Source organism: Euleptes europaea, chromosome 2 (genome assembly GCF_029931775.1).
Source record: "Euleptes europaea isolate rEulEur1 chromosome 2, rEulEur1.hap1, whole genome shotgun sequence".
In the NCBI taxonomy this organism is placed as follows: Eukaryota; Metazoa; Chordata; class Lepidosauria; order Squamata; family Sphaerodactylidae; genus Euleptes; species Euleptes europaea.
The window spans coordinates 63,715,736-63,736,582 of record NC_079313.1 but is presented as its reverse complement, the minus strand read 5'-3'; positions in this window follow the sequence as shown (position 1 = coordinate 63,736,582).

Here is a 20,847-nt window from a genome sequence, read left to right as displayed (position 1 = left end):
TGTAACGCTAGTAGTTTACAAATGCCAGCATTTAATTATATATCACCTTGCTGCTTGTGAGAAAAAGAAATCTTGTGTACCCAAGATGGCAGGAATTGTGGCCCTTTATTAAGATGGACAGACCAGTTCATTTTCTTTGTTCTTTCAATAACTTACAATTACTTATAACAGAAGCAATAGATTTGCCTCTAGCAATAAAAATGAGGTACTGCTTTAAAATGTGAAGAGTAAAATGTACAGCTTTCCCGTAAACCTCACCATCATTCAAAACTATTGCTTTTCAGAACTGCTTTTATGCTACACTTAACCCCCAACTCTGGTTTCCAATTATAGAAGCTGTTCCAGGAATACAAAAAACAATGAGTGCAATACTTTGACAATAATCTTCTGGGGACCAAAACAATCAATATTTAGTCAATAACTACACTGTTGAGCTGTCTTTATATCCTTGCATTTGCTGGAAAGGTTTTGTTCTCTTCTAAACCCCTAATCTGCAAGAAGTTACTCTGAGAAATTATTCTACTACATCTTTTATTACCGTAACTGTGCAGCATATACAATTATTTCTCAGAACACCCAATATGTTTATCAAGAAAAGAGTATGGGAAAAGAAGTCCATTCTCATGGGAGCAATCCTTAACAGGTCTACACAGAATCCCACTCAGGTCTATCCAGAGGGGCTTAATCCCAGGAAAATGCCCTCACAGTTATACTGCATGAGCTTGAATTTGGTTAACAATTCCTACAGGTCAGGGGGACATGGTGATGGTACTTCAGTGTACAGAATTCCAAGATCTGTTGCCAATATTTGTACACGATGGGGTGCGATACAATACATTCTTTGATCTGTCATTGCAGTCAATATCAATATCAAAGTTTTTGTGCAAGATCTTGTACTATGTTAAGGACATCTTTTCATCCAGACAGAACAATTCTTGCATTGCTCTTTCCTAATTTAGAACAAATAAAATTAAAACCCAACAGCAAGAGTGAAAGACCTCCAAATGTTAGGTTTCTTTTCGCAACAGTCTGGCCAAATATTTTCTTTCAGTCAAAGTATCACCAGATAATATTTAGAAGTATTTGGCTAGTCCTAGAGAAGTTTGACTTTCAGATTAACCTGTTTACAAAAGGCACTGTATGAAGTTCATAATTCCTGAATCCTGATTGTAACCACTTATGAAAAGGGATAAATCCAAATTAATGTTACAAAAAGATTTTACTCTGAGAACCTCTGGAAACAAGATGAAATACTGTACCTACATGTGACATTCACGCAAATAACATATTGTATGTTAACCAGCCCTCTTTTCTTTTAGGCTAACAATTTACACATTTTTATTATATGGTACCTCTGCACAGGTTTTCTTTAGCTAAGATAGGGTGCTGCATGCCAGAAAAGATGTCTCTTTTCTTCTAAACAGAGAAATACACAGGTAGGAAAAAAAAAAACCAAAGCCGTTTGCCTGAAGAACTGCCTCACTTATTCCACCCAGCACTCCAAGTCTGCTCAACAGGTCCTACTGGAGGTACCACTTTACCAGCCAGGTTCACTCAGCCACAGCAAGGACAGCTCCTGTTCAGTGGAGCAGGCTGCCTGGGGAGGTGAGGATACCTCACTGTTGCCATTCTACAGGATGTAAGAGGGTGCTGATAAATTCATTAGTTATAAAACATCTAGTATTCATTCATTTTAAAGATCATGATCCTTTTCTTAAAAGAAAAAAAGACTTAAAAATGAAACTAAATGTTTTACATGATACACTGTACAATTTCCGTCCCTACTTTCTCTGAAGTTTTGCCAAGATTATATAGCCTAGTTATACAGCCCAGACTACTGCTGCCTTTGGATTAATTTGCCAACAACAAATGGCATTGGCTTGTAAACAATAGGCTGAATTGATACAGAATGGTAAATCTTACTGAAATCTTTGAGAATATGTGCAGGATCAAGTGGCAATCTCAAACTACACAGCCGCTAGCACAAGAGTTGCTTGTTACAACAGGTGCATGCTTCAACTGTATAATCAGGAATGCTGTTTGCTCTAAAAGTCTACAAGTAACTGAAGCAATGAGTAACAACTGGATCAGAACCTTGAGTAAACAAAGTCACTGGGGTACTTCTGACTTCCAAAGATCATGCAAAACTTAAACCATTAATTATCTTCAGGCTGAAATCATAAGCTCACTTACAAGTTATTGCTAAGGATGTTGAATCGAAGTTGCTGGTGAACTGGAAAGGGGGTCACTAGCACACACAGACTTCACAGATATGTTTTTCACAAATTTCAGTTGTTACCTGCCTTGGCCCATGGAGTTGGTACTGTACACCAATTAGAATCAGCTCTCTGAGGTATCGAGGCCTTTTAACTGGAGAGGCTAGCCTGTACACCATCACCAACCTATTGCCCCCCCCCATTTTTTTTAAGTTGCAGGGAATAACAATGCCATTTCCCTACCCCCATGCCATTTTCCACTGACACTTTTAAAGTTACATTTTAATAAGTAAGATCATTGACCACACTAATAACTCTAAAGGAACCTAGGAATGCTGTGACCATTCTTGTGAGAAGTAAAATGTATCACAGACTATAGTAAGGCAACACTTCTTTCTTCAAAGCAGTTATCCTGCTATTCATAAGCCACATTTCAATTACTTTTAATAGGAACACTGTAGATTAAGTGGTTTGAGAATATCAGCTTTACTGCTTAGTGGATGTTACCCCTAGGTAACATTGATTTGTAAGTGCAACTTTGTATAATATTATTTGACAACTAGTCTTTCTAGAGCTTTTTGTCTACTGTATATACTCGCGTATAAGCCAAGTTTTTCAGCCCAAAAAAAGGGCTGAAAAAGCCGGCCTCGGCTTATACGCGGGTCAATACGGTAGAGGGGGGAGGGAGGGAGGAGGAGGGAGGGGGGAGGGAGGAGGGAACTTACCGCCGCCGCCGCTGGGCCCGCGTCGTTTCCTGCCGCCAGGAGCGGCCTCCTGCAGCTGCGCGGACGTTGCCCCGGCCCCCACCCTGCCGCGCCGCCACTTCCTGGGGCCGGGAGCGGCCTCCTGCGGCGGCGCAGAGGCTGCCCCGGCTCCCGCCCGGCCGCGCCGCTGCTTCCTGGAGCGGCCTCCTGCAGCTGCGCAGAGGCTGCCCCGGCCCCCGCCCGGCCGCGCTGCCGCTTCCTGGGGCGGCCTCCTGCGGCTGCGCGGACGTTGCCCCGGCCCCCGCCCGGCCGCGCCGCCGCTTCCTGGGGCCCGGAGCGGCCTCCTGCAGCTGCGCAGAGGCTGCCCCGGCCCCCGCCCGGCCGCGCCGCCGCTTCCTGGGGCCGGGAGCGGCCTCCTGCGGCTGCGCAGAGGCTGCCCCAGCCCCCGCCCGGCCGCGCCGCCGCATCCTGGGGCCTGGGGCGGCCTCCTGCAACTGCACGGAGGCTGCCCCAGCCCCTGCCGGGTGCACCACCGCCGCCACCAGGGCCGCACCGCTTGCTCCCGGGAGCCCGTCAGGTAAGTCTGCGGGGGGGGGGGAGGGGTTATAAGCCGGGTTATAAGGGTTATACGCGGGTGCTTAATTTTTCCCCATTTTTGGGGAGAAATTAGGCACCTTGGCTTATACGCGGGTCGGCTTATACACGGGTATATACGGTAGCTATATTGAATGCTAACCCTTCTATGGTTATGCAGGGCAGAATTTTGAATATACCATATTCAGACAGGACCTGTCCTTGCTCTCCTGGCTCTATCGATTCACTAGCTCATGCCCTTTTGGAATGCCGCTTTTACAAGGAACTTTGATCACATTATATTTCCCCCCTTTTAACTTACAAATCTAATGCCTCTGTGTCTGGCATAATGCCTTTTCTACTAAGTGATAGGGATCCCAAGGCTACATTGTCAGTGGCAAGATTTGTTTCAGTCCTTATATTCCTCAAACAGTAGTTATAAACAGCTCAAGATCAATGGATCAAGGAGCTTCTAAGGGATAAAAGGAAAGGCCACTTTGTATAAGGTGGCTAGAAACCTTCAGAGAACATTCGACATGTAGTGAGAAGAAGGCACAAGATGTTTCCAATCTCAGAAAAAGGAAGATGCGCAAGTTTACATATAGAAGGATATTAATGGTACCCTAGTGGGTGTATGAAAAAGCATCTGAATGTTTAAACCATCCTCTCAAAGAGCAAGAATCAAAGAATGTCACTGAAGAATACAATTGTCACTATCTGCAGAGCTTAATGTGTGGTAGTGTCAGACATTCAGGTCCTGTGAAACATTTAGAAGATTTCTAGAAATTAACCACTTGTAGTAACAAATTTTGATTAATACAAATGTGAACCTGCAAAGACATGTGGGAGGAATCTCATTTCTCCCTCCCTATTTCCTCTTTCGCTTTCCTGAGAGCCTCCCCTTTTCCTGCTTCCAACTCCCCTTCCCAACCACCAGTGAACTTACAGTTATCTGCTTCTTTGTCTTCAGGTTTCCCCGCCCCACAAGAAGCCTCTACCTAGGAAAACTATGACCAGGTTGTGTGGTGCCTAACACTGGGCCAGGCTCACTTGCACCATAGGGAACCCTCAAGGACTTATGGGGGGGACCTCACTTTCCCCCACACTCCCACCTCACACTATTTCTTCTTACCCTCTTCTTGGTGGCCCCCAAATCCTCCCCCTTTCCCTGCCTAATTATTGCCTTCTCAGCCATTCACCAACCTACCTTTTATATGCTTCCTATCTTCATCTATTTTTATTATTTATTTTCTTCATTTATACCCCACCTTTCTCCATGGTGGGGACCAAAGCAGCTTACATTATTCTCCTCACAACAACCCTGTGAAGCAAATTAGGCTGAAAGTATGTGACTGCCTCCAAATCACCCAGTCAGCTACCACAGCAAGATGGGAATTCAAACCTGGGTCTCCCAGACCCTACTCTGAAGCTCTAACTGCTACATCACACTGGCTTTCATAGGATGCCTGCTGTTGAACAGTAGCAAGCAGTCAGGCCTAGGTGAGTCATGGAAGTCAGGTGGTATCAAGTTAACCAGTGGCTGCCGCGAGGCCTGGTTCTGATGAGTCTTCCCTCAAAGGCCAAAACAACCCTGGAAAGGAATGGACCCTGCCCTCTCCTGCTGCCTCCCCCTACTCACAGAAACCAAGCCTTGGAATGCTGTGGCTGCCTAGCAATGGCCACTGAGGGAATCCATTTGTTAAAGCTACAGGCACTCCTTTTTATCACTTCGAGGTTTTTAACCCCTACATATATATCATTATATAAGTTTTCAGATTTTCCTGCAGCCCTGGGGCGTTGTTCAGGTTTGTAAAAAGGTCTGTCTTGCCAGTTCACAGCTCCAGTCACGGGATTTAAGTATCCTCAAATTTGGTCGACTTTGCTGTTAGTATACAGATGAGGATTATGTGGTTGATAAAGAGCTGGGTATTTGGAGAAGGGGGGGTCCATCTACTACCATCAGCAGGAGGTGCAGTAAGAACAAATTTTCTTCAGAAGGGTTTTGCTGTTAAGGGACAGTACTGGACAGAAACATTCAGACTCCATCTGAGGCTAGACAGGTAGCAACCCAAGAAAGGCTCTTCTTGGTCATGGCACCAAAACTTTGGAAGTCTTCCCCAAGGAAATTCATCTTTCTTCCTTTATTGTTGTCTTCCAGCAACAGGTGAAGAGGGCTTTTTCCCCCTTTTGTTTGGCATACCGCTAGTAACTGTTATTGGTCTTGTCCCTGATTTTTGGTGTTAGGGGTATTTCCTGGTTTTTAGGGAATTATTGTAGGGAATTATTGTACATATTTTATTTAAATGTTTTAAAATGTTGCAATGTTTTGATGTTCCTCACCCTGGGGACCCTATTTGAGTAGAAAGGTGGCATATAAATATTTTAAATAAATAAAGGGTGTGGGGCAGGAGATACAAGCCTGCTCAAGCCTAAGAGCTTAAAGATAAAGAATCCTGGAGGTGGGCGAAAAAATCTTGACCTACACATTTGGGAAGCTTGGGGAATAAACAGTGGTTGTAATCTGGGAAGGTCCCCAACTAATTTTTAAAACTCTTCCTGTCTGGCGCACAGTTTTTCAGGATGTCCCAACTTGCTTGTTATGTATGCAAGAGCCATCCTGTTGCCTTCACATGAGTAAAGTATTTACACACCCACATACATTTTAGCCCTATTTTAAGAGGAGAAAACCATTTCAGTGCAAGTTCTCCAGAAGCCTGCACAACAGGCTGGAATTGAGTGATCAAGTGTGAGTCACAGAAAGGAAACACTTCATGTCACAGCTGAGCCTGATTAGCAACTACTTACCCAAAGGGGAACTTCTCCGGTTGCTAACCTAAATAAGTTTGCTGAGCATCTCTACAGAGGCAAATCTACAAAGCACATTACAGTTAAATTAATCATACATTTATCAGGTCCGAGAACAATGACACCGAAGAAGAAAACCCAAGTTTGCACTAACTAGATACATCATAAGATTCCCTAATGTTCAGAGTAGCCATGTGAAAGATATGACAGAAACAGAAGGATGTACTACGAAGTTCCCTAGAACAGCAAAACCAGCCCTTCTTATTTTGCATTCCTGAGAACGATGTCATACTTCCCATCCACTGAACTATGTGGCTTCATGATTAAAAATTCCAAGTGCTTCACTGAAGTTTCAAGTTCACAGCACTTTTTGTACTGAGTAGATTTGCATAACCTCTGGATTGTATGCTTAACTGATATGACACAGAACTATGCCCACAGATAGAACAGTCACATTGCACAAGTGCTCTACGTTTTCTCTAGGTTAATTGTGGCTTTCTTTATGCCATTACTAACAAATTGTTAATTCCAGATGAGCAGACATGCTAGCCTTGTAGCATGAAAGGGGGGGCAATGACACCTTAAAGACTAACAACATTTACTCCAGCATAAGTTTTCATAAACTCATATCAAATAGTTGTTCTGTGTCATGCTGATGAACTTCTTCAGAAACTTTGATTACATACAGGAAGCTCTTCCAAAAGAAAAGCTTTTAATTCCATCTCATGTACAGGATGTTGCTGTCACATCTGGGAGAAAACCACTTTCTAAAAACAACTAATCAGATCTGAGAATGGTTTTTACAGAAGGGAAAGATGCATATTGTGGGAAACGTGCACACTTTCACGTAGTATACAACAGGCAATGTTTACATTCACTTTGTGTGCTTTATTTAATGTTTAAATATGAAGTTCATAAAAAAAGAAAACATTGCATATGTGGTTTGCATGTCTGTACAGATAACTTCCAAAAACACCTGATTTCATTTCAGTTACAGCATCCTGCAACTTACATTATCCGCACAGCCCTTAAATAAGATTGGCACAGTTAACTCAGGTTTGTTTACTACAGAACACATTACAGCAAGAATTGTGGATTGATTTTTTCCTAAGAACCAATGAAGACACTGCAGTGTCTGTATTAAAAAAAATTATTCAAATCCAACAAAACGTGAGAGTGGCTGACAAGAAAAACATACTACCGCTTTGGAAGATCAGAGTCCTGCATCAAACAACCTTCAGCAAAGAAAGTGATGTAGTGTCGTTTTCCTTTTATAATCTAAATATTTATTTCTCAAGTGTAGCCCCCATTTGCAGATACCTAAATCTGCAGATCAGGGCCACACTGACACTAAACAGACTTTCCAGCAAAAAAGTTTGGAAAAAAACCTGACATGTTAAAAAAATATATTTGGGGTTTAAATTCCCCCCCAAATAAAAAAGAACTTGCAGACAACTCACTTACCTTCTTCTTCACAGCTGGCAGCACTGGCATCCAGGAGATGCTCTGGGCTTGGTCACAGTGGTGGTGGATACTGGGAACCCGGGCCCAGCTGCAGCAGCATCATCATCCGGGGGCTGGTCCTGGCCCAGAGCAGCTCTTGGATGCCAGCGCTGTGGCTGGGCCTTGTGGAGCCATGCTAGCTTGGCAACAGGTGCAACTTTGGGCCCAGAGGGGGAAGAAAGGCAGATGGGGGAATATTGACAAATGAAGCGGGGGGGGGGATTGTCCGAGAAGGGGATTGACAGAGAAAGGATGGGGCAAAAGAGGGAGAGATGGGGGATTTTTGGAGATGGGGTGGGAGGCAAAAGAGAGGGGGTTAGGTTGACAGAAGGGGAAGGGAGATTGACAGAGAAGGGGGGCAAAAGAGATAAGGGTAGGTTGACAGATAAGTAGAGAGGGAAGAAAGAAGGGCACTGTTAGAGAAGGGGAGGGGTGAGGAAGAGAGTTGGGGAAGACTGACAGAAGGGGAACGGTGAGAAAGAGAGGAAAGATTGTTAGGGACGGAAGCAAAGGTGGAAAGGGATGTTCCCTCCTGCAAGTTTCTTGCACGTCCCCACTTGTTTATTCTAATGTTTGTATTAAGTTTATTACAGCAACCTGCTATTTTTAATTTCTAATTCTCAATGCAAAGATCAGTATTACCAACACAGACAACAGAGCCAAATGACATTTTACTCGGATGATCTGCAACTGGATCTCCCCTATACACAAATGTATGAGATTTAGTCTTAAAAATGTCTGTGGATCCAGTATGGTATTCCCAATGAACTGTGTCTCTGTCTGACCCCTCCCCCTACTGCTCTTTGACCTAATGAGGACCATTTCCTCCCACCCCACTCAGTCCAAAGTCATTCCAGCAGGGATCAGGCCAGTTTAAAAGAAATCCTTCCTGATATTCCAACTCAGTCAAAGTTTACATCAGGGAATCCCCAGCAGCAAGTTCATTTGGCCAAAAGAAACAAGGAATTTATGGACTGTCACATGGCTTAGCAGTTCAAGAACAGGAAATCATTTGGTGATCAGATTCAAAATCTAGTAAAATATACAAAGAAACACAGTTTAAAGAGATGATGTTATCAAGCAAACATATGGAATAAAGACATTCAAAGTTAGATTTTCCCCCTTCTTGCATGTTGGCATAATGTCTAGGACTACATAGCCTTGAAAACCACAATGACAATGCACAAGCATGGAACCTGGTGTACATCTGGCTCATAAGCTGCCTCTGTGAGAGTTTCAGCTTCCCCTTTCAGAAGCCCACAAAAAAAATGTTAAGATGCAAGTAAGAAACAGTAATAGATGGGACATATATGGACTCAGGCTATGGACTGGTGGGTTGTTGTTTTTTGGACTGTAATTCCACAGCAGAAATCCTGCACACATTTAACTTGGGACTGAATCCCAAGTGTGATCAAATAAAAAAACAAAACAAAAAAACAAGGACAAGATGGTTGAACAAGTGGTGGTTAACTATATCCAGGCTCTTTTAACAGGCGGCAGATTTTTTCAATTCATTACAATCCAACTTCAGGCCAGGGTTTGGGACCAAAATCACTTTGATTACCCGGAAGGATTCTGAGAGTATTTCTCCTTTTCAATGAGCATTTATGGGCTGGACAAAAATCTGAAGCTCATTCCAGATAAAGACAGAGGTGTTGGTATTGGTTAGAATACAGCCAACAATGGATGAAGAAAGCCTGTTCAGGTTGGGATAGTGTTCTCCCTAGAGCAGTGGTTCCCAACCAGGGGTCCGTGGACCCCCAGGGGTCCCTGAGAACTAAATTAAGGTCCGCGAAACAAAGTTATAAACCCATAATAAATTAATATTTTCAATTAAAAGTTCTGTTATAAAAATATATATTCAAATATTATTCTAAGTTTCATGTTTAACTAACAGTTATGATTAAAGATTATTTTCAAATTCTCGGCATTTTTATTTTGAACCTTGGGGTCCCTGCACCGAACAAAAAAGTCCTAGTGGTCCCTGGTCAAAAAAAGGTTGGGAACCACTGCCCTAGAGGATTTGCAGGAGTAAATCCAGATGTACAAATGGAGAGGCCGGCCTTCACAGCTGGATTCAGTACCTTTCACTACCTTCATCACGTTCACCAACTGCAGCTTCTCTTTGAGAAGCAGCATTTGGCCATGTTTACTAATGCTCCAATTACACTTGAGTTAGATTACACATTTTGCATGGCTTCACCTTCGAAGATTGTTCCGAAGGTTCAATAATGAAACACTTAGGCCATGGGCCTAGATTCGTTCACAGAACATCTCTCACCATTCTTAAGACAACTGATTTGGCTCCTTCAAAGAGATGGTTAGGATTTGAAGCCAAAATGGCTTAGGTCTAGAGTATTTAAAGTCCTACATCTACCTTGTTAGCTAAAATCATCTTTTGAGAGACCCCGATATGCCTCCTTCCCCATTAAACAGGCTGCTACCGGAGACAGGGCCATTTGAATTGATTTGCTGTTCTGCTGTGCTTTCATGGTGAGTGTTTCCTTGATGCTAGGTTGCTAAGGTTTTTGGGGGGCTGCTTATTGCTTCATGGAGTTCACTCTATTTTACCACATTTTCACACAACTGATGGGATCTTTAGATGCATGCTGCTTTGCTGTTTTAAATCCACAAGCCATCTTGAAACTCTTCTGATGGGGTACAAGATAGAACCAGTTTAATTATATGTGATTGGGCTCCAAATATTTCCAGAGGAGACTAGAAACACATCACCTTACCAGTTAAGCCATCTAGACATATATTTGATTACTGGGCTGATTGTTTGCAATATTCTCAATATGAACAGGCGTTCCAAAATAAAAAGGAGAAAATGTTTACACCTTTTTAATAACCTGCTATTTATTATAAATACCATGACCACCTTAAAAAACTATAAAATTGGATCTCAATTATAAATCATAACATGAGTTCCATGGTATATCAATTTATAGCAAACTATGGAACTCAACATTACAGAAATTCAATGATCAATTACTTTGAAGAAATTGATTGCAGACCTTCAGTGGTTATCGTAGGACACAGATGAGTATGAACCCTTCAGATCCAACAATGCACCGCCCCCTTTCCCTAGTCATTTGCATTTTCAAAATCAGATTTCTCTCTTGGGCTCAGCATGAATTCATTTTCACAGCAGCCCTAATAAGTTCCCATCAAATCTCATGCTGATGTCAAGGAAAAGGCAATTTCTTCATGCGAAGAATCTGAACACAGTGCGTTACAGATTTCTTATAATACTAATGCAGCAGTATTAGAAATCCCTAGAAAAAAATTAAACCTTTTGAAAATGACTAATTCACTGTGAAATGAACATTTATGACTTGCATATATGCAAACAGATTTTTTTTTCCAGATATGAACATTATATAAATTAATTCATTTTTCAGATTTTAGTACTGTAACTGCTTAGCAGTGAATGACGTGGCTTAACTAAAGGTAACAAAACGTAAATATGTTTGGTTAATATTAATAGAATTCTAAATCCAGGAATAAAATCTAGCGCAGGGATCCTCAACCTTTTTGTGCCTATGGGCATCTTTGGAATTCTGACAAAGGGCAGTGGGCACAATCACAGAATGGCTGCCACAGGAGATGAGGCTAACCCCAAACTGTCAGGGATCGAGGTTATATATCAATATACTGTATTCCAAGAGTGCCCCCTATCTGCAGATATCTAAATCCGCAGATCATGGCCACACGTTCCCAAAACAGATTTTTCACCAAACTTGGGGGATCCCCTGGGTTTGCAGAAAAATTGAAAATCTTACAAGAATGCATTGGGGGATTTAAATTCCACCCAAATTAAATAAAGTGTTGTCTGAGCATAGGTAGACAAAACACTTACCTCTGAGGGTCCTGGAGGTTGCTGCTGCAGCGCCCAGGAGACCGATGGTTGCTTTGGTGATGCATGTGTGTGTGTGGGGGGGGGGAAGCCTCAGCGGGTCTGCTCAGAGCAGCTATGGGCGAGCCGCGGAGAGCAGTGATGTGTATGTGTGGGGAAGCAAAGGCAATGGGGACAGACAGAGAACAAGAGAGACTGCTGAGGCAGGGGGCAGAGAGAGAAAGACTAATGGGGTAGGGGGGCAGAGAGAGTGCTAGGGTGGGAAGGCAGAAAGAGCGTGATAAGGGGAAGGTAGAAAGACTGAAAGCATAGAGAGAGGAAGAAGAAGAGTTGTTGTTTATACCCTGCTTTTCTCTACCTTAAGGAGTCTCAAAGCAGCTTACAATCACAATCCCTTCCTCTACCCACAACAGGCACCTTCTGAGGTAGGTGGGGCTGAAAGGGCTGAGAGAACTGTGACTGGCCCATGCTCACCCAGCAGGCTTCACATGGAGGACTGGGGAACCAAACCCGGTTCTCCAGATTAGAGTCTGCCGCTCCACACTGGCAAGGGACGGGGTGGCAGGATGGAGGAAGAGAGGCAAGGAAGTAGGGGGGAGAGGGAAGAAAATGCAGGAGAGCAACTGCTGGGTTAGTCAATACCAAGCAGATGCTCTACCACTGAGCCACAGCTCCTCCCCACAGCAGATAAAAGGGTAGGTTGGTGAATGGATGAGAAGGAGCTACCTGCCTATGCAAATGTTCTTGGAAGTAAATCCCATTAAAGAGTCTCACAGACTTCCAAATAAATTAGTTTAAGCTTGGCGTATAAGAGTAACGAGACAATGTTTGGGCCTGCTTTCAGTTTATGCAGAGTTATTCAAGCTATTATCCAAGAGCCCCTCCTGAATCATGCAGAAAATATTTTACTTTGTAGAAGCTGTCTCTGATAAATATAAGAACATAGCTACCAGTTAAATCTTAAGATACTATAACATGGATAAAGTGATTAGAATATATTAGAGATTTCAATACTTCAGTGGAATAAGCCCTACCACAGGACACCAAATATGTGCCTGCACTGTTTCTCATGTTTTTTGCCAGCAGTTTAGTGTGCCATTTCAGTTAGGATTTGTAAAATAAATTAATGTGATTTTATTACATGTGTTCACATACACATACAGCAGTTTGGTACAACTACGTAAATACATGGCAAAGCTTGTAAATATTTACTGAAAATTTTTATTTCCATAATTTATTTCACCAAGAACAGGTATGCACTGTTAAGACATTCATTTGCTCAGTCATCTGCAAGTAATGCCATTCCTTAGGAGTCTATGGTTTGGTCACCTTTGTTTCCATGTGGTTCACTATCTGACACATTCTTCCCCTTTGGCCTTCTTCATTCTCTTCCCAGTCACCGTGAAATAGTACAATAGCAGCTCTACCAACGTTGGGCCACCTAACACCTTCCAGACCCCACTTCCCTCAGAATCTTATCTCTTCACTTACCCTTTCCTTTATTTCTTCCACACTTATGTTCTGCTGAACCCGTTATATCCATGCATTCATGACATTCAGGCCCTACCTTCCTCATCTCCATCCTTCCAATTCATTTTCTAACTTTCTGGGATAACGGGAGGCCTATATTTATGACCTTAAATGGAACTTCGCCATTAGACTTGAAGCTGGAGTGGAGAGGAAATAACTGTTGAGCTTCAGAAGTTAACAAAACAATGCACATTAAGGAAGAGCTATGATCTCCCTTCTATCCTGAGATTAAATTGATGAGCGCTATAAAATGCAGAACTGGGAAGTTTGGGAAGGGGCACCATTTAATACAGTGTCACTCCTAGCCCTACTGTAGTCGTTTTCTTTGTTTGTTTTGCAGACCTATGACCTCGGAGCTTTAAAATGGCATCTGTATGAAGCAGGAGGTAGGGTAGCTATTAAGAAAAAGATCAAGACTTCTTTCTAAAACACTGGGGTTTAACGCATGGCCAATTTGTCTCACCTTTGTGCCTTAAAAGTAGCGAATTCCCGTGGTCTAACCGCATGACCGTCTGAGGGCAGCGCATCGGACCCACCTTAGGCGCGACTTAAGCAAAAAAACACACACAAAAAACACACCCCGGGTTAAGCAATCCCTGGTTTCTAGTAATCTTTTCGGTGCTAAACCACTACTTTTTTTTATTTTGCTACATTACCGGAACGCCGGCATGCGTGTAATCACATGACTAGCCCGCTACTAACCTCCTTTTGTTCAAGCTCCCAGCCCCGACAAACAGCTGAGCTGTAGATGAGCAAGGGCGGGGCAGGTGCGAGCCACGCTGCTGGCTAGGAAGGGAAGTGACATGACGGGGAAGGAGAGCTCCTTTTATGGACTTCTGGGGGGAGGGCAGAGGGTGGAAGGGGCGCAGCTTCTCTGGCCTGAAGAGTAGCCAAGGAGGAAGCAGGCTGTGACCTAGGCTGGCTGAGCATAGAGCCACCCGGGTAGCCTCTGAGGGAGAGGAAAGCTCAGACTCTCCCTCGGACTGGTCTGAGGCTGAAGAGGCGCCTCAAGCCCCGACCCTCTCCAGGCCAGATAGATGCCCCCCCCGACCAGCCCTGTAGGGGGGGTGCTTCACACCGTCATGATGGTGTCCCAAGAAAAAAAAAAGGGGGAGAATCGGCCTTTGATTGGATAACCCCTCAGCCAATCCTTGGGCAATGACACGGCAGTCACTCCACTACTATCCCACATTATATGGGTGGCTCAAACGCACGGGGAGCCTCCAGCAACTACTTGCTTCGGACTTATAGTGGGATGGACTAGCGTCATGCGTTTGACTATCCTGTCTCGGAATAAAATATTGTGAGATAAGGGAGGAGCGAACCAAGAACATTCTGCCCATGCGTTAATCCCCAATGAGTTGTTTTAAGGACAGAAAGAGCCAGTCAAATGCTGCTACTGCTCATAGGAATTCATTTACTGGGCAGCCAGTTGATTATCAGAATAATAGAGTCCAGCATACAAAGAATGCTTCATATTGGAAGATCACTGAATTCCAAAACGAAGAGAGCAGACCTCCTGGCAAGTAACACTATTCAAAATTTGAGTTCAGTCCATAGTCTATTCTCAAGCTCTGATGTTGAGTAAGTCGCTACCCTTGTCTGCTCTCCCAATGGTGTAGTTGATTGTTTTGCCAAAGTTATTAAGCAGAGATTTTTTAAAAGGTATATTGTAGAAGGCTTATTACTTTTTTACCAATACACTCACAAAGCACAGTAATTTAAGGTATAAACAAATAGACCAAACATAAAATGTTTGCAGGTACAAGGACCGTAAAATTGAATAAACAAGGGTATAAGCAACAAAATTTGTTTGAAATAAAAATGCATCTTCATATATTCAAGTTTACGACTTCATTTACAAGAATTGTTTACCTTAAAAAAAAACTAGAACCCCTTTAATGTAAAGAATGTAAGAGTCCTGGAACCTTCCCAACACAATTATGGTTCTAATTTCAAGTGTTCAGCACATCTTTTAATTTTTTTAAATAATTTAGGTGGAGGGTTTAGTTACTCTGCTCACACTTTAGCAATGTAGCAGCTACCTTCTTGTGATCCCATTAAGGTAAAATTTAAAGTAAGAAGATGCCTTTTAAAATATAACCTTAATCCTCATGCCAATGAATGTTCTCTTACTGAGAGACTAGCAGAACCTCTCCAGCTCCAACAAGAACGGCACTAAATTCACTAAAGATGTATCTAGACCAGTATTCATTTCAGCTTTGTACCTCAACACCCAAGTGCTAGTTTTCATGCATTTCCTCTACATTACTTCCTTCTGAGTTGTGGGCTTTTGTTCTAGTTTTATACTGAATGTGCTTAATTTGTGTGGTTACACCTCTACACCCTCAAAAAAGGTGTACACACCGGAACCTTGCCAGGATTATAAATAGCTATGTTAGAGCTCATGGAGTAACCCTAGGGGTACTAGAAAAGGCAAACTTTTTCTTCTTGTAAATTGGAAGTGGTTGCAATGACACAAAGTTACAGGTAAACAAGCTGAGATAATCTAAAAGTGAATCATAAAACACAGGCAGATTATAGGTTGTAGCACAAGCTGCAAACCATCAACACAATTTTCTGTAAGAAAATTAAATCTGTCTCTCTAGACAATGCCAATTTAATGTATCCAGAAAGGAACAGCATGACATCTCAGAGGTGAGAACTAAGAAGAAATGAGGCCTAGTTGAAGTGTGTTAAGATCTATAAATTCATATTTTACATGAGACGGTTTGGAAACACCACTGCGTAACTATTTGTTACATATCAAGGGAGGGACCACCAAACCCTAACTCTAACCCACTATCTAAAGTCCTTTACAAATAGCCCCCAACAAAAGAACCCAAATAATGTGGATCAAGGGTCCAGCATGAACCAAAGCTTAACAGTACAAGTGGAGCAGAGCCCATTGAAATAAAGTCTCTAAAACAGCTTCATCTAAAGGTGCTATTTCCTGTACCCTTTAAAGATAAAGAAATGCATGATTTCTCCATATGCAGAGGAAAGTGCGTCTATATACCAGTAAATTGCATTGTAACGCAATATATTTAGGTTTAGCACAAGTAACCCACATTGTAATAATTACACAGTTCCCAAGGTCTGAGTCAGGGCTACAGTCTAGGAAGTTTTCTCCCTGTGCAGCAAAGATAAAAGCTTAAGGTAATAGGTAGTTTAGATGCTTAACCCTAACCTATCTCTGGAGCCTTGGGACAGGCAACAGTTATTACAAAGCATATAGTTATTTTGAGGAAGGAATGCAGCATGGTATAGCCTGATTTCGTCAGATCTTAAAGCAGGGTCAGCCCTGGTTAATATTTAGATGGAAGACCACCAAGGAATACCAGGGTTGCTATGCAGAAGAAGGCACTAGCAAACCATCTCTGGTAGTCTCTTGCCTTGAAAACACCATAAGGGGTTGTCATAAGTCAGCTGCGACTTGATGGCACTTTAGACACACACAGTTCTTTTAGCCCCTGTCCTCGGCACATCAATTCTCTCTTTAGTGGACTGCAGAACCTAATCCTGTGCAACCCAATTTCTTTATACATTAATAAGTCCCCCTGAATTCACTGGGACTTAACAGTAAAAACCACAAAGTAGTAACATACATTTGTTCAACACAAATGTCGGCCAAAAACACCAGAAAGCCATGTTAGTCCATTGCAGCAAAACCAAGCAGGAGCTGCTCCGATCCCTTCTTGGAGGAGGAACAAAATACAGATGTTTTAATTAATTAATTCACTTACACACTGATGCATTCTTTTATTCTGGCAATAGCTTTTTAGTATATGTGCTGCTGAAGCGAGCTCATATTCTAGGGCACATTTTTATGGACTACAGCCTACTTCTTTATATGCTATGAATGGATGTTACCATATTCCTACTATCTGGGGCTCATCCACCTGCTCATACTCCAGTATATGCTATCATGTGTCAACAATGCCTTTCTTTTTCTGCAGGTGGGGCAAAAACATTTAAATGAAATATAGTTACTTTATTTATAATTGGCTGTGTTATGACTACCCAACCAAAACCTGTCACTCCCTCACCAGTTACAGGCATTACCTAGCTTTCCCCCAAAGGTTTAGGGGACGACCACAGTAAAGCCTGGATGGCCCGTGGGTGGGGGATTCAGATTTTCCCACCCACGTGGCAGCCATTTCCCACCACTTCCTGGGGAGGGGGGTATATAAAAGGAATGGCATCTCTTCACAAAGGAAAGGGTTAGAGACTTACTTTTTAAAATGAATGCTGGGAATTCAGAGAACCTGCTAAACCTATTGTTATAATGTCATAACAACATAATGATATTCTCATGATAATTTTTTTAAAACATTGCAAAAAGTCCCAGTGGCCATGAGAAAGGAGGGGTTGGCTGCTGCTGGAGGACTGGGCCAGGGAAACTTGCCATGTAGAAGCCCCATTATGCTTTATCAGCAACCAGGAAACCACACAAGCCCGTCCCTAGGTGGTTTTGATTTAACCTGCACAGCCAAAGTTAAAATTCTTATTTACATGTCCTCTTACATGGTGGAATGAATGCTGTAATCACCAATCGGATATGGAGCAAACAAGTAATGCAAGAGATACTACAGAGAGTGACAGTGAAATTGAGGTGCCCCAGTAACCTCCACAGAAGAAAATTAAATTCTGTGTGGACAACCTTGTCCATGGCATATTATGTGAAGTTCTTTGGTTGTACAATAATTAGTGTGACAACCCATTTCAGTTTTTTGTCCTTACATTTAGACAATGTAAGGCTAGTACATGCTATATTGTCTTCACATTTCTATAAATCTTAATTCAGTACAAATAATTTCTACATAAAGCACTGAACAGTCTAATAAAATACTTCAGTGTTTGTTGCTACTGGGCCATAAAATCAACATATTTTGTAAACAAAATTAACATGCCAAAAAAAGTGTTAAAAAAGGAATCATGCTCTACTTTAGCATCAAAAGTTTTTAAAATTCAGATTTAAATAAAAATCACCGCTAAAAGAGCAGGTCCTCTTTCATGAGAGTTTATGTGCAGCATTTGTTCATGTATTGCTGTCCCACAAAGCGTTTTACAAAATCTTTTAAAAACAATGTAATCAAAAAACACAATGCAATCTATCCATATAACTAGATGCCCCTGTAATAGAAAGCTTGCTACATCTCTTTTGGAAGAGTTCATTAAAACATGATGAAAGTTTGCACCTGGGAAATTATGCTTGGCCCCCTCACACCCAGACTTCAAATTACATGGTCAGAGACTTTGTTGAGGTTTATCTTGATGTAACCATCCAGTGTATTTAGGATTAGGGACCTCAGTTGTAAGCAACAGCCTGGGTAGTTACTGTGACTTACAGCAGCCACAAAGTTTTTGGAGCACACTTAATTCACATTTAACGGCAACAATCTCCACTTTTCTATACTTTTGCTTCCAAGCAAAGCAGACACAGAAGACATTGCAGATATACACCTGTACTAAACATAAAATTTACACAAATAGAGCGAAAAATCATTCTTCTCCAGGGTACTAATGCTTGTTCTACCGAAACCCATACGAATGCCAACGGGGCAGTTATCAGTTCCTCTTCCTTCCGCAATTTGTTCAAGACGACACATCTTTCTCCCCCCCCCCAAATCTGAAAACAAGGATCTCACAACTATGAAAACTGCACACACAGAGAGAGCCATTCTCTGAATCATTTGGGAACTCTCTTGCCCATCTGTTGGAAACGTGCAACAACCCAAACGTCACCAAGGGCAACCGTTTTCAAGTTCTTAGCGTCGAGACGCAAAAACACTAACAAAAACTCACCTATATAATTTTTAGGCGTCTGAAGAACCCAGACCGTCCCTAGTGCGATATAAACAGGATGTCAGCCATACCCGCTTCTGGTAGGGATGTTGATCGGCAAGGCGCAACTACAACTTTGCAGCGCAAGGAAGGAAGCGGGTTTCTTTCCTTTGCGGCTTTCTTGCTAATCTCACCCACATCCCCTGCGCTGGGCCCACCAAAATCACCTGGCCTGTCCCCCCCACCCCCGCAAGGCCAACTAGAGTCGCAGGCGGAGCCGAACAGATGAGGGCCCCCCCTCGTCTTATCGAGGGCCCGGGAAGGGGAGCGAAAAGTCGGCTCTCTGGGCTTCGAAGGGAAGTTCGGCCATGACCCTGCTTCCCAGAGGGGGAAGCGAGCGCTCGGGAATCCCCCCTCCCTCGGCCCATCCCAGCTCCCCCGCCCCAGCCAAGTCCTCCCACAGCTCCCCCCCCCCAAAAACACACACACACACACACACCATAGTGCCGAGGGACCATTTGCCTTTCGCAGCGGACTCACCCCCTTCCATAGACGGCTCCCCAAAGAGAAGCAAGCAAAACCTCCTCCGCTCTCAGACCCTGGCCCGCATACTCGCCTCCCCAGCCTCAGCGAAGAGGGAAGGGGAGGGGCTCTCCGGCGCCCCAGTTGCACAGCGAGGCTCGGTCCCGCGCCAACTCCGCGCAGCCCCGCACCGCTCCGCTCTCTCCCCAAAGCTCCAAGGCGGCTCCAGCCTCGCGGCGCCAGGACGCGCGCGCCGGGGACTGCCCAGAGCAGGCGCACTGCGCGCTCCGAAGCTGCCCCGGCCCTTCCCTGCCCTCGCGGGCGTTTCGCCTTGATTTTTAAGGTGGAACGGAGCGCCCTCCGCCTCCGCCCTCGTTGGCTAGCACTTCCCATGAGCGCTTCGGAAAGGAATGGAGACATTTTTCACTGCGAATAATTCTCACAATTGCGCAACAGGGCTGTAAATGGGAACAGATGCTTGTTCAAGCCAGCCAGCCTTGCTTCTTGTTGCGTTCGGGGAGAAAACTCCTTGTTGACACTTCCGAAGGGACCCACAGAGTATATGCAGCTGAGAGTTCAACGGGACAAGGACGTATAAAATTGGAAGAGTCCAACGCAGAACTACCGACTGCCACAGATTAATCTGTGCTATCCAAGCCACCACAGGGCACCTGAAAATTAAAAAGATCCATGTGACTCAATTCTGGACTTTCTAAATCCAAACCATAACAGCCAGACAGTGTTGCCAGCAGCAGCAAACCATACCAGTTGCCATGAAATGGCACAAAGGCTTAGTTCCCAAAATCAAAACCTCAGCTATGCGAAATCTGGGAAATGGTACAAAAAAATAAAATCGCAACAAATAACAGAGGGCTAGGAACGCAGATCCTGCTGAAGAATCTGTGCCTGCTGTTATTAAATTCTGCAAGGATTGGTCATAAATAAATGCAGTTTCTCTAACGGGTGGATTGGCCTTTTAACATGCTGGGAAATTTCCTGGTGGGCTGCTGCCCCAGAGGTGCACCGGTGGCCAGGAGCCACCTGACCATAATGACCACTGTGGTGCTGGCATGCCACAGGGTTTGGGCCCAGGTCATGGTACCACTGAAGACAGGCGGAAGCTTATACCACAGAGGGCCCTTGCCTCAGCTTGCTGCAGGGCCATTTTAGCAACCCAACCCCTCTTCCCTGCTTTGTAATTACTAATAGATGTCAGTATTCCTACTTTGGTTAAAAAAAAAATCCCATACATATTTCAATATATAAATAAAAAGGGTATGAGTGAAAGAGAGGGGATTTTAGGTATTGAAGATCGCCAAAACCACTATCTAATTCACTCCACTATCCA